Raw genomic sequence first — 14,953 nt, 5'->3', positions numbered from 1 at the left:
AGGCACAGCTAGTGACACTTATTTCTTCCCTTATCGTGGAGCAGGTGCTAGAGGTTCACAATCCATGTCAGATTATCTCCCAAGTGTACATTGTCATCAGGAACATTCCTCATTTTAACCCTTAAAAAGGCTATGCCCCTCACAGCTGTGCACTAAAAGGGTCTGTGATATAGTCAGTGTTAATAACTTTTTAAACTGATATCCATGGTAGATAATAGTGAATCATATTACTTCATCAAAACAACTTTTTTACAAGTATAAAGTAACACATTTTAAACATAATGTGAGCTCCCTAGTTGAAGTTGTTAGTAAGCTGTTATTAAGAGTTCCATATTTTGCCCATTTGTTCCACATTATGAGAGTAACAGTTCCACATTTTGCACAATTGTTCCATATTAGTGTTTCACATTCTGGAGATGTAGGTTAAAAGGAATGTATATCAGATCCATAACACACTCAAACATGCTAAAAGAATACATTTATGTTTAACAGAGCATATCAACATTTAGGGTGGCCGCAGTAGTGCAGCGGTTAGCGTTGCCACCTCACAGCAAGAGGTTCTCTGATTCGATCCTCGGCTGGGTGCCTTCTGTGCGGAGTCAGCATGTCCTCCCTGTGGTCATGTGGGTTTCCTCCAGGTGCTCCAGTTTTCTCCCACATCCTAAAGACATGCTGTAGGTGGATTGAACACTCTAAATTGTCCCTAGGCATGAGTGCATGCATATGTGTGTGCCTTCTGTGGAAGGTTGGGTGCTGGGCTGGCAACTCGACACCGTAAAACTCCACTGCCAATCATGAGTGGACAGGTGATCCCCTGTGGCGATCCCTAACCAAGAAAAGCCAAAAGAAGAAGAAGAGCATATCAATATTTAAACCACAAATAAAAATAACAATTACATATATATGCTTGTTTTGCAGTTTTCCATGTATTTCTAAATTTATCATATGGTGTGGAATGATAGAAATGTGAAGGTCTCTAGCTCTTTTCATGGGTTCATAGGTATATACCACACTAATGACCACCATGGTCTTTATAAGCCTAGCTGTGCAATCCAACCCAACGGTGTCCCTATGTATTAAGGGCATTTATTCAGTGGGGGTATGTTAGTTTGGGTATTACTGTCTGCCTCTGGTTATCAGAGAAGTAGGAGCCACACCTGAGGTGAATTTCTGATTTCTCATCCATTGATAAAGGTTATGCTTAAGTAGAGTTTGGGATGGATTCTGCTTCACATGGATACCTGTTTGAGAGATGGCAATCCTCTGAGACACATCTCTGTCTCGCCAACATGTCTTATTTATGTCACAAGCAAAATTTAAATATTTGGATCTAGTGGTTCTGATGCTGTTCATTTTGCGGATGTGCAAAAGGTCCTTCAGAGATGGATCTGAGGAAGCATTGCATGCTAGGGATAAATTGCCTCTCTGTAACTTGTAGGAGATAGAGTACATATATAGGACTTTAAGGCAATCAGTACAGGACAATGTATTTATACCCTGGATTCTCCTGGTAAGGAACCTTTCTGGGTGGTCCAACTGTTGCATACGTCTGGTCAGGTATATGCTTAAGTGGGCATTATATACTCAATGATGAGTCTGATATGGGCCATATAAAGTGGCACTATAACTTCCTTTGACCTGGATGTCGTGTCCTTACTTATAGATTAAGTGACATAGAATGATTTTCTTACTACCTTGGCCACATGTTGGGCAAAGGCCAGATTACTGTCTACATATGTTCCTAGATCCCTGACTACTGATCAGCTGTTAGAGGTGTCTTATCAATGCAGTAATTAGCCTGGATGTCAGTTTTTGCAAAAGGCTCTATAAAGCATAGGTAAAGGGATATGACTTTACTCAGACCTTCATTAAAATAATTGCACATAGAGATAATGACAATGCTTCAGATATTTATACAGCAACTTTCCTGTCGGAGATTTTATCACGAGTACTGGAATTGTTTCAAAGTTAATTTCCACGGGGATGGCTTTTTCTGTTAATGGATACACTAATTTAAAAATATGGCAAAAATGCAGCTGTAACATTACAGGCCTTATTGGAAGAGCTAGGCTTCCTTAACTTCTAAAGATACTGGTAAAGAAAGTTCACATTTTCATTTGCCTTTTCTAAATCACATTCTACTAATGTCTTGTCTAAGAACGCAGTTTGTATCACATCCTGTATCCAAGAAGTATAATTAAGGAAGTTAGGAAGTTATAACCTTGTACAATCATGTTAAGCTAAGTGCCTTCTAATGAAAATTCAACAGAAGGCATATGCCATGTGCAAACATTAACAACATATGGAAATATTATAACTACACAGGTAATAACAAGAAAGCATTCTTATGGTCCTGTTTTATGAATGCAGAATCGTTTAGCACTTTAGTTTGTTTTTAATAATATGCATTGTCCTGACACCCAGAATCATACAGTTATATAACAATAATATGAGTATAAATTATATAAATATGAATATGAGTTATTTGACTATGGCCCATTAAGGCAGCTAGAGAAGTAATTAGCTATGAACTTGACTAAATAAGTAGGGAGCAGCATGAAAAAGGGTTGAGGAATATGACTTTACTTAGACTTTCACAAGAGACATGAGAAAGTGCTACCCAAAAAAAGTTATGGATGAAATTAAATAGATTTTGAGTGGAAGCTATAGTGACAGTATGGATAAAACAATGATAGGATAATAGTACACAGAAAGACTAAACAGTTGACTTGGATGAAAAGAAAGAAACCAGTGTGGTACCACAAGGGTCAGTAGTGGGGATAGTCTTTTTAGTGCCTTCTTAACCAACATTGCAGGAAGCCTGGAATGAAATATTCCATTTTTATATGACAGTTATACAACAGAGTTGATGCACAAGGAAATACAGAAAAGATTAAAGCGCACTTGGGAAGACTGCAAGAGCAGCTAAAATACAGTCAGTGCAAACAACACCAAACAACACAAAATAATATGTCTGCAGAGAAAAAATGTATTAGATGTACACATTTAGAAAGAAAGCAGTCACAAAAGAAAAGTAAACAATAGGCTGAATCGGGTAGTTATATCAAACTGCCTAAATGTAAGTAAGACGTAGCAGCAAGGAAGCAAGGCTGGTGGCATTTGGGGGGCATAAGAAGATGCATCATTGGAAGAAAGACAAGCACAGGTATTTCCCTTACACATGCAGTTACCGTGCCACATCTGCAGTTCAGGTTCCTTGTAAGGCAACACCTGGAGGTCTCTGCATAGTTCTGGAGCCATATAGAAGGAGAAATGATGCTGGTAAAAATAAAAGTTACCAAACTGGTGAATGGAATGGAAGTGGAGTAAATGTTAACATCAGCAGTGAACAAGCAGTAATTATTTCTCTGTATAGACAGGTGGTAAGATCTTATCCAGCTACACTTAGTGTACAGTTCTGGAGGCAATAAAGAGGAAAGATAAGTTACTTTTTGACAGAAAGCATGCAATATGGAGTTACCAAGATTGGTGAAGTGAATGCAGATACTGGTTTATAAGGAGAAACATAGACATTTGTACACTCAATAATTCAAAGACATTGAGGAAAGTCGGGTAAGGAAATGGATGCACTGGACTTTGTAGGGGCAAGATTAATGGACAAGGCCAGACAAAAGGGCAGGAAGATAGTAATATGAGTGGAAGGCAAATGACATGGTGATAGTTTAATGCAAATGACAAAACGCTAAAAGTCAATTGTTGTTTCATGGGGAGTGTATTAGGATCTTAGAATATATTTATTGAGACTGTAGTGTGCGGTTCAAGGGTGCCACATCAGGGAAAGACTGGGAGAAGGGGAGCACAATCGCATGTGGTCACACTGCATGCCCAGGTGAACTCAACAGAGTGTGCATCTCTAATCAGTATGTTCACAGTAGGCTCAGAAATCATCTAAAGGGAGGCTAGATAGTTAAACTACACACTTGATGATGGGGAGGAGAGAAAGGGTACAACCACAAGTCATACATTCAGTAAAGTAGGATTATGTAAGTATACGGCACTAAACCTGCCATTGCAGACATAACAATCTTAGTCATAACACAACAGTTACAAGTGACACACTCTAAATGCTATCAATGACCTCATGTTGTAAGATAATTGTGGTGATTTTTGTTAAGGAGTTACTGAAATGATTAAGCAAAGTTTCAGAAATGTGGATACCACCATGCTGAAATTGCTAGAGGTGGTGAAAGCAAAGAGGGACAGAGAAGAAAAACTGAAGGAAAAGAAGACTGGACAACAGAAAAGGATGGGACCTTTACAGCCTGGACAACACAGTAACATAATCATATGCTGTCACATGAATGAAGTGCGTGAATGTAATAGTAAAACTCCATAGTTGGCCCAACAGATCTTTTAATATAATGTATTGGTCATATCCTGTCATGATCATCAAGCCCTATCTCTTCTTGAGCTGAAAGAACCTCCCTTATCCCAAATTTATTTTATTTTACATTTGTTAACCTGGTGGGTATGCTGGTCCTCACTGGTTGATACAGAAAAAGAATTACAGTTTAATTTGGAAATAAGAGTCATCATTATAATTACATTAAGGTAAAAGAAATTATGAAATTATACAAGTTAGAGATAATATTACAAGACAACAATGGATACATTGGCATGTTACTGCACAAACTATGTAACAGAAAGTGTGTGTGTGTCTTTCGGCTTTTCCCGGTTAGGGGTCGCCACAGTGGAACTCCGGTCCGCTAAAGACTGGTAGTTGATTTTTACATGCCGAGTTACCAGCCCTGACGCACAACCTTCAACAAAGGAAAGCCCATTCACGCATGTCTCCACGCAGAAGACGCTCTAGCTGAGAATCGATCTGGACAGCGTCTTACTGTGAGGTGACAACGCTACCGCAGCACCACCACCGCGGACTACTAAACTATGTAACAGAAATTATTATACATTAAACAGAAGCTTAAAAAGGCCTTTGTGGTCGTTAGCCTAGTAAACACATATGAACCTATATATGAACCTATATTTAAGGATTTAAACAACATTTGTCATAATTTTCTAGTTTCCACTCAAAACAAGATTCAAATAATTTCAGAAATGTCCTTTTTTACATGATTGATCTGGCATGCCACAAAAAAGGTTAAGGTAGCCTAGACATTATGTATCACGATTTAAAGCAAGAGAGAGACCACCTTTCATGATTTCCAGTAACAACAAATGTGGCATCATTTCACAGATACAGCCATAACACCGTAGAAATGGTGTGCTACAGGCAGGGCTTATATAACCTTAGTATAAAGGAATATAACCTTGTAGGTTGCCAAGTATAAAAAAAGTAGGGTGAAGTATGGTGCTTCAAGTAAAGTTTGTGAGACACCAAAAATAGATGGAGAGAAAAATGTGAAGGATTAAGCAATGTAAGCAGAGGGGTAGTAATCAAACTGGGGTAGTAAAGCAGGTGCATTGTGAAGATTGCTGGAGGTAGTCTAAGAAATTTTGTTCATGTCTTGACAAGATTATGCTTCTTTAATTTTTTTAGTTGGATTGGGTTCCAGGAGGCTGAATGAGTTTTTCACCATGGAGACAGTGTAGATGGGTCTTAGTAAGTGAAACCATCTCTGTTTCTGAGCTTGTACAAGTTACCATGGAAGTGTAGTTGGCTTCTTGGAGAGACACAGTACTGATCATGGATAAGTCTGAACATGGCAGTATTGAGAAGAGTTGCCCTGGAGTGAAGTGGGATTCAAATTTGTTTTGTGATGGTAGTACAGTGGTGCTCATTATAGGGGCTTAGATGAATGAATTTGAAGATTTTGTTTTCTATTTTCCATAGAATATCAAGATGATGTGCCAAATTCAATGCAATAACAGGGAGGTTAATACTCTAACTTTGGAAGTAATACATTTAGGGCAAAGGCTCACCTAGCATCTTTGGCTTGTAGGTGTGTAAAAGTTGTGAAAGAACTTTTTGTGACTGACCTTCACCATTGGATAGGAAGGACAGAGAAGGGTCAGAGGTTAATCCCAGGCATTTCCAGAGAATGACAACTGGGAAGAGGTGTCCCAGGAGGTTGAAAATACTGGCTGGTGAGATTGTGCTTTTCTTAGTACCAAAAAGCATAACACATTTGTTTGTACTGAGTGTTAGCTTGTTTGACAATAACCAGTTACATACGAGTTTGGAACCACTTTGTAGCTCTTGTGTTTATTTTTTCAACAGTTGAGGGGCCTCTCTAAGAATTGACAATGCCATGAGCATATAGTAAGCAGTCAAGGTTACAGAGGGTTCAGGTCAGGTCAATGAAATAGAGGGAGCATAGCTGAGGGCAAATAACAAAGCTATGAGTAGTGTCAGAGTTGGTTATCCATCTAAGTGTTAGAAGAGAGTGGAGGCGATACTGAATTGTCTGTAGTTAGGGATGTTAGAGTACCAGATGCAAATCTCATCAGGGAATCTGCATACTTTGACTTGATTGGTGAGAATACTGTGATCTACACAACTAAAGTCTCATTTTAGATAAACAAAAATGACACTAGTAATTTGGCTGGGATTCTAGAAGCTATGGTAAACTTGTAAAGCTAGAAATGTCTCGGCTCTGAATACCATGGCAATTTTACTTGCTTTCTCATTCCTTCTCTCTCAGTGCTAACCAGCCTTAGTTTAATAACCAGGTGAAATTGGTCTAGAGTTCATGGAAGAAACTTAGGAAGTGAAGGCCAGTGGTCTTCATTTAGAGGAAAACTTTAACTTCTATTAGAATGTAACCTCTATTATTAAACAACTTTTATAGTTAAAAAAACTTGCAGATACTGGAAATTAGCTGGCTTGTTTTTGAGAATGGCTGGTAGGCTGTACGCTCCAACCTGTTCATCTACAAGAGCATATCTATAAACTCAATGCAAGGGCTTAACAAGATTCCATGCAGCGAAGTACAACAGCCTTGGCTTGGATGTATCCTTTTACCTTGAGGAGTATAGCTTTAAATGAAATGCAGTCCTATGTATTGGATTTCCTTTGGATCTCTAATATGTTAGGGATGAGGAGAGATATCCAGTTAATTAGGCCTATTTTCTGTAGTTTGGAGCCAGTCATACCTAATTCTTAGTAAGCTGTGATAAAATGATTACCAGGTCATGATAAAAATGGCATAGATTTCTTTGATGGTATGTTTCTGAGCCTCTGAAAGAGGCATCTGTTGCTTATCATTTGAAGACTCTTAAGATGGCTCCTTCCTTGGGAGATAATGGAGAACACTAGACTGAGCATAACTCGCTTCGATGAATACGATCATGAGTTACACTCAGTCCAGTTCTTTCCATTACCTCCCAGTACTTGATATTTATTTGATCACACCATCATACTGTTCATGTACACTAAACCAACTTAATTGGGAACAATGGGCAGCGTTTTTGTTATTTTAGTACCCTAATGTAGTGATCAAATATACCAAGTTCTCTTATGCAGATTTTTTTAAATAATTACTGGGAACAATTAGTTGTAGCAAAGACATCAATAGTCATATGTTATGTTAAGTTAGGTTATGGTATGTTATGTTATGTTATGTTAGGTTAGGTTATGGTATGTTATGTTATATGATGTTATGTTATGGTATGTTAGGTTAGGTTATGGTACGTTATGTTATATGATGTTATGTTATGGTATGTTAGGTTATGGTACGTTATGTTATATGATGTTATGTTATGGTATGTTATGTTATGTTATATGATGTTATGTTATGGTATGTTAGGTTAGGTTATGGTATGTTATGTTATATGATGTTATGTTATGGTATGTTAGGTTATGTTATGTTATGTTAGGTTATGGTATGTTAGGTTATGGTATGTTAGTTTAGTTTATGGTATGTTATGTTATATGATGTTATGTTATAGTATGCTTATTGATTAATGGGTGTGGGCCACTCAGCTCTCAACTTCTTTGCTCAAGAATTCTCAACAAAGGAAACAATAATGGGGGAACAAAGGACCACAGTCAGGCACAATTTTAAATATTACTATACTTCACTTAAAAAGTTATAGAAGAACAGATGTTGTATCACAGATTCATATGTAGGTACTAGGCTATTGGCCCTAGGGCCTATATAAGCCTAGCCAAAAAGGTACCCTGGCTTTTGCCACCCAAGAAAATAATTTTCCTGTGCCACTGTCGAGCAGAGCCACAGAAGTGATCCCCGGGGTGACTTTCCTATTTCCCATCCAATCATCAAGATTTTTCTTGAAGAGTGCTAATGAGGAGCTTTGTTTGATATAGATAGGTAATTTGTTCCAGAGTATGGGAAGTCTCGGGACAGGAATCTATCCCTCCAGCATGTTCTGTTTATTGTGGTGACAAGGTTTAGGTCCCTAGATCATGTAGCTCGGAGGGATTGGGATTTCTTTAAGTGGGGCATGTCCAACAGCTCTGGGTTTGACATAGCTTTGTATGTTAGGCAGAGATCGCCTCTGAGTAGGCGATATGCGACGGAGTAAAGCTGGAGTTTTTTGAGACGGTCTGCGTACGGCATCTGTTTGAGGCCGGTAATCCACTTTGTGAGGCATTTCAATGGCCTTTCCAGCTGTTGTAGATGTCTTGTGAGGTACATAACAAAAGGGGCATTGTACTATATAATGGGTCTAAAGAGTGATGAGTAGAGGGGAACAATTACCTCTTTTTTCCTGGATGAGAAACCTTTTGTGAAGAGGTGTGCCATGTAGAAGGATTTCCTGACTACTGTGGCGATGTGATTATCAAAGGAGAGACTACTGTCCACCTGTGTCCCAAGGTCTCTTATCACACTTTCGGTGTTAAGTAGACTACCGCCTATGTGGTAGTTCAGGGTATAGAGTTTTTTACCAAAAGGGATGACAATGCACTTTTTGGCATTGAGCTTGAGGCTATGGCTTTGACACCAGGCATCTGTCTCAGTGAAGCCCGTTTGTAGGATGTCCACATCATTAGGAATTTCAATTATGGCTCCTAGTTTGCAGTCACCTGCGAACTTCATTAGCCAAAGACCTTCTGTGTTAGCCTGTACTTCAGAGAAGTAGAAACCATACAGGAGAGGACCCAGGACTGAACCCTGTGGTACACAACTTGTCAATGGTCTGAAGTCGGATTTGGAGTCTGCTACTTTCACAGTGAGTGTGGGTTCTGTCAGTGAGCCAGTTGGCAACCGATCTTGTGACATAGGGATTTATACCTAGTTTAGTGAGTTTATCTATAATTCCAGAGTGGGGGATGGTGTCAAAAGCCTTGACGAGCTCTAGTTAGGCTGTGTGAACCACCTTACCCTCATCTACAACTTTGGTGACTGTTTCAAAGAAGTCTATCAGGTTTAGGAGACATGATCTGCCTTTTACAAACCCAAACTGGGTGGGGTCCAGAGTTTGGAGATTACCAATGTCTTTGTTTATAAGTTTCATGATGATACGTTCCATGGCCTTGCAGACCAGGCTCGTCAGGCTAATGAGGCGGTAGTTCTCGGGGTCCATGGTGGATCCCCCTTTGTGGAGTGGGATAACCGTCACTGTGTACCATTCAGTGGGCACAAAGCCTGAGGTGAGGCTATGATTGAACATGGTACTTAGGTGGGATACCAGTTCGTTCTGTAGTTCATGTAGAATGCAGCCTGGGATATTGTCAGGTCCCATGGATGCTGTGTTCTTGGCTTTGGAGAGTGTGTTTTTTACATGTGCAGCCATAATTACAGGAAAGTACAGTTGTGTACACTTACCGTAAATGTAGATGTTCAAGTGTATTCACTGTTGCAGTCATCACATTTGGGTTATCTGCCTGCAGGTAGCCCTCAGTCAGCCTGAATACCAGAGTCTTGGGATTGTTGCGTCGGATGCTGTTGCTTCTTCCATGACGTCAGTTGTCAAGGGTACAAAATATGCAGCCGATGCCATTACATCAGTTTTTCTTGCCCCAGATGTCAAGAGCCCCCACAATAGGAAGCAATTACATGGTGTGGAACATCCCCTGTAGAAAGCAAATACCACTGCTATAGGGAATGGCCAACCAAGAGAAGAATAGGTAGAAGTATAGAGAAGTCAGGGGGCTGGAAGGAGGGTAACCAGGACTGCAACAGTGAATACACTCGAACATCTACATTTATGGTAAGTGTACACAACTGTACTATGTTCTTCATGTTTCACTGTTGCAGTCATCACATTTGGGTTGATTCCCAAAGCTGAGGATGGGTGGAGGCAGTCAAGAAGCATTAGGGCTGGCAAGCAGGCCCTGTAAGACTGCTGTGGCAAATCCAGCTCTGGATTTAGAAAAGATAGGTAAGTGGTAACGCTTGGTGAAGGTGTGTGCAGAGCTCCATGTTGTAGCTTCCAGGATGTCCCTGGTAGGGACTTCCCCGAGAAATGCTGTAGAGGTTGATGTAGCCCTAGTGGAATGTGTTCTGATCCCCTATGGGGTAAGTTTCCCACGGTGTTTGTAGCAGAAATGGATGCAGTGTGCTATCCATTTAGAAATGGTTTGCTTTGAAATGGCCTTGTCCTCTGCCCCTGTAACAAAGCTGACTAGCAGCTGGTTAGATTTTCTGAAGGGTTTAGTCCTGTCCAGATAGAACCTAAGCTGCCTGTGCACATCCAGGGAGTGCAGGATCCTTTCCCCTTTATTCTGAGGATTAGGGAAAAAGGTAGGCAAATGAATGGATTGGTTTATAGCCACACTAGACACCACCTTGGGCATAAATGATGGGTTAGTCCTGAGGGAAACCCTGTCCGCATGGAAGATAATGAAGAGTTCCATGGCCATAAGGGCCTGCAATTCAGACACTCTTCTAGCTGAAGTGATGTCTAGAAATAAAGCTGTTTTCCAGGAGAGGAACCTTAACTCTGCTGAAGCAACAGTTTCAAATGTTGGAAGCATGAGTTTTTCCAATACAAAGTTAAGGTCCCAGGCTGGAGTGGGAGCTCTCCTGTGGGGCTTAAATTTTTGGCTCCTCTCAAGATCTGTTTGTCCAGGGAATGAGAGAAGAGGGGTGGCTCAGTATTATAATGAGCTGAGATGGCAGAGGCATGAATCTTAATTGAAGAGAAGGATAGGGCTTTGTGGAGCACTTTTGTTAAGTAATCTAGTATATGAGGTAAGCTGGGCACAGTTGTGTCCATTCCTTGAGAATGGCTCCAAGAACAGTATCTTTTCCACTTTTCTGAATAGGATTTTCTAGTACTAGTCCTTCTTGCCTCAAGAATGACATCCAGCACCTGTTTACCAAGGGTTGCTGGTGAGGAGTTCAGGGGATGAGCCAGGCTGCTAGGTTCAGGGTTTGTAGCTGAGGATGCAAAATCTGGCCCTCCTGCTGGAACAGCAGTGAGGAGGTCTGAGGCAGGTGCCATGGTGGCAGTACTGTCAGACTGCACAAAAGTGGGTACCAGTGCTGGCATTGCCAGTCTGGTGCAATCAGGATTGTCCTTGGCTTGTCCTGTTTGATCTTTAGTAGAACCTTCGAATGGAGGGGCAGAGGGGAAAGGCATACATTGAGAGGTTTTCCCATGTAAAGGACAGAGCATCCACTTTCCATGCTTGGCTGTGGGGAGTTCTGGTGAAATATTTGCTCAATTGATAGTTCTGAGAGGAAGCAAAGAGGTCCACATCTGGTGCCCCCCACCTGTGCAGCAGAAGCTTGAATGATTTGGGTTCCATTTTCCACTTGTGTGGGTCCATTAGATTCCTGTAAGTCATATGCCAGTGAATTTAGTTTTCCTGGCAGGAATTGAGCTTGCAGGTGTACTTGATTGCTCAAGGCTTTGTTCCACAGAGCCATGGCTAACCTGCAGAGTGGGTAGGAATTGCTTTACATGGTTTTCTGGACATTATGGACAACTGTTATACAATTTTAAAGGACACTAAGATGTTCTTACAGCGGCTACATAATAGGATGGAGACGATAGATAGAGATGAGGAATTTGTTCTTGTGACCATGGACATAGAATCTCTGTTTACCAGTATACCAAATGTTTGGAGTGTTGATAGTATTAGAGATTTTCTTACTGTGCACAAACTTTTGACTAATAATAAGATACAGTTAATCTGCACCCTATTAGAAATAATTTTAGAAAATAATATTGTTATGTTTCAAGAACAGTTTTTCCTGCAAAAAGTTGGCGTGGCAATGGGCACTGCTTGTGCCTATAGCTACGCCAACTTAGCACTGGTCAGTTGGGAAGAGCAAAACATTTTGTCTGCCACTAATCCTTTCTTTGGACAAATACTGTGGTATGTTAGGTTTGTAGATTTCGCTTTTATGTTATGGAAGGGCTCCGGCTCTGATCTAGACCAATTTTTGGATTACTTGCATTCAACAACTGATTTTTTAAGGTTTACACACTAGAGTTCAACCACTGACGTAAGTTTTCTTGATGTCAAAATCAGTAAATCTGATTTGAATCATCTCCGCAGTACTATATACCATAAACCAACTAGAAAGAACACATTGCTGCATAAATCTAGTATGCACCCTAGACACATTCCTAGGAATGTGTTAAGAGGGCAAGTTTTTAGGACACTCAGACTACATAGTAATGACAATGATGCAGTAGCTGCATTGAATAACTTGAAAATTGAGTTTCTGGCTAGAGGATATTCTAGTGCAGACATTGATAATGCAATATCTGATGCCTGGAAGCTTAGAGATACTAGGTGCAAACCATATTATAATCACAACAGAGCGATCGCAGATGCAACACACAGTGCCACAGCTGAGAATGACTTTAGAGTGGTTCTCCAGTTTTCTAGCAACATTAATCAATATGTGGATGTTGTTAAGAAATACAGGTACCTTTTACAAGAAGTTCCTGGCCTTGTAGACAAGGTTGGACTGATTCCACATTTCAGTTTTAAGAATAGCAAGTCACTTAAACAACACCTTTGCCATGGGGAAACACGCAAAAAGTTAACTCACTCTGTTCGCCATGGAACTTTTCCATGTAGGAACTGTAGTGCTTGTCAGTTTGTTTATAACAAAAATAATTATGTGCATCCTACCAGGCATTTTTCGTTACATTCTAATCAATATTCAGATTGTAGAACCACTGATGTTGTTTATTTTTGTTTTTGTCAACAATGCCATGCTTATTATGTAGGCAAACTGAATAGAATGTTGAAAGATCGTATTTTAGAACATGTGAGAGACATTACCAACTGTAAACAATCCAGTGCTCTGGCCTGTCACGTTATGTCTAATGATCGTTCACATTCTTTTAAATTTTTGGTTTTGCAACATATTTATACGATCCCTAGGGGTGGTGACATAGAAAATATTACAGAGGGGCATGAGCAAAAATGGATTCTGAAGCTTAACGCTGAGAAGTTTCCTGGGTTGAATGCTGCCACTACTTTGGTTCCCTTTTTGAAGGCTCGACCACTCATGCACTGATTTTTAGATCTTTTAGAAGATATTTTAGATGTTTTTAGTAGTTTTTTATATGTCTTACTGTCGTTGTTTTATCTTATATATGTATGTACATGGTTTTTTACACTGTATATACTGTGGTTATATATGCTTAGTAACTTTGTGTGTAACATTATATGCATAGTGCATCTTTATTGTAGGATTCACTGTGGTAAGCTTCTCTTGAATTTGATTGTGTACAGCTTGCTAACCCTAATTAGTTAATTGAGTAATGGATATTTGACTATTTAAATAGAGTGTAAGCCTTTTACTGTTGTCTGATGAAGCAACTTTATGTTGTGAAAGCGCTCACCATTTCTGTTTTCTGTTTTGTCTATTAATAAACGTTCTCAGTGTGCTAGCTCGGTGCATTTTCTTTCATTTTGTTTGGGCTCCTTTTTGCACCTTGCTTTTACCTACGACCATTTTTGTTTTTTGTTTTTTATAGTATATGAGGTAAGCTGGGCACAGTTGTGTCCATTCCTTGAGAATGGCTCCAAAAACAGTATCTTTTCCACTTTTCTGAATAGGATTTTCTAGTACTAGTCCTTCTTGCCTCAAGAATGACATCCAGCACCTGTTTACCAAGGGTTGCTGGTGAGGAGTTCAGGGGATGAGCCAGGCTGCTAGGTTCAGGGTTTGTAGCTGAGGATGCAAAATCTGGCCCTCCTGCTGGAACAGCAGTGAGGAGGTCTGAGGCAGGCGCCATAGTGGCAGTACTGTCAGACTGCACAAAAGTGGGTACCAGTGCTGGCATTGCCAGTCTGGTGCAATCAGGATTGTCCTTGGCTTGTCCTGTTTGATCTTTAGTAGAACCTTCGAATGGAGGGGCAGAGGGGAAAGGCATACATTGAGAGGTTTTCCCATGTAAAGGACAGAGCATCCACTTTCCATGCTTGGCTGTGGGGAGTTCTGTTGAAATATTTGCTCAATTGATAGTTCTGAGGGGAAGCAAAGAGGTCCACGTCTGGTGCCCCCCACCTGTGCAGCAGAAGCTTGAATGATTTGGGTTCCATTTTCCACTTGTGTGGGTCCATTAGATTCCTGTAAGTCATATGTCAGTGAATTTAGTTTGCCTGGCAGGAATTGAGCTTGCAGGTGTACTTGATTGCTCAAGGCTGTGTTCCACAGAGCCATGGCTAACCTGCAGAGTGGGTAGGAATGGGTTCCCCCCTGCTTGTTTATGTACCACATAACTGTGGTGTTGTCTGTCCTTATCAATAGTTGCACTGTTAGAATAAGGCATTTGAAGGCTGTTGGAGCATTCTGCACAGCTAACATTTATTTTTGATTGATATGCAGGTGCATTTGCTTTGGGCTCCATTTGCCTTGAATACATTGTCCTGCCATGTGAGCCCCCCCCCATGCATAGTCTGATGTTAGGATTTGGGTGGCAGGGGGTTGAGTGAAAGGGAGTCCTTTGTTGTGGTAGCAGGTCTCGGCCCACCAAAGGCACTCTGCCCTTAAGCAAGGAATGATAGGAAGTGTTGTTTCCATGCCCTGAGAATGTTGACACCAGAGACTTTTTAAGTACCATTGAAGTGTCCTCGTATGCAATCTTGCAT

The 14,953-nt window shown here is 40.4% G+C and overlaps 1 protein-coding gene across 1 annotated transcript in view; it reads right to left on the bottom strand.

The window, feature by feature from the left end:
* PADI2 (peptidyl arginine deiminase 2) overlaps window positions 1-14,953 on the bottom strand; it is a 1,404,027-nt gene that overhangs the window by 246,986 nt on the left and 1,142,088 nt on the right. The gene's annotated exons all lie outside the window — the stretch shown is intronic.

This window comes from Protopterus annectens, chromosome 2.part0 (assembly GCF_019279795.1).
Source record: "Protopterus annectens isolate FY-2018-M chromosome 2.part0, PAN1.0, whole genome shotgun sequence".
Lineage (NCBI taxonomy): Eukaryota > Metazoa > Chordata > Ceratodontiformes > Protopteridae > Protopterus > Protopterus annectens.
This window is presented reverse-complemented; position numbering and strand designations above follow the sequence as displayed.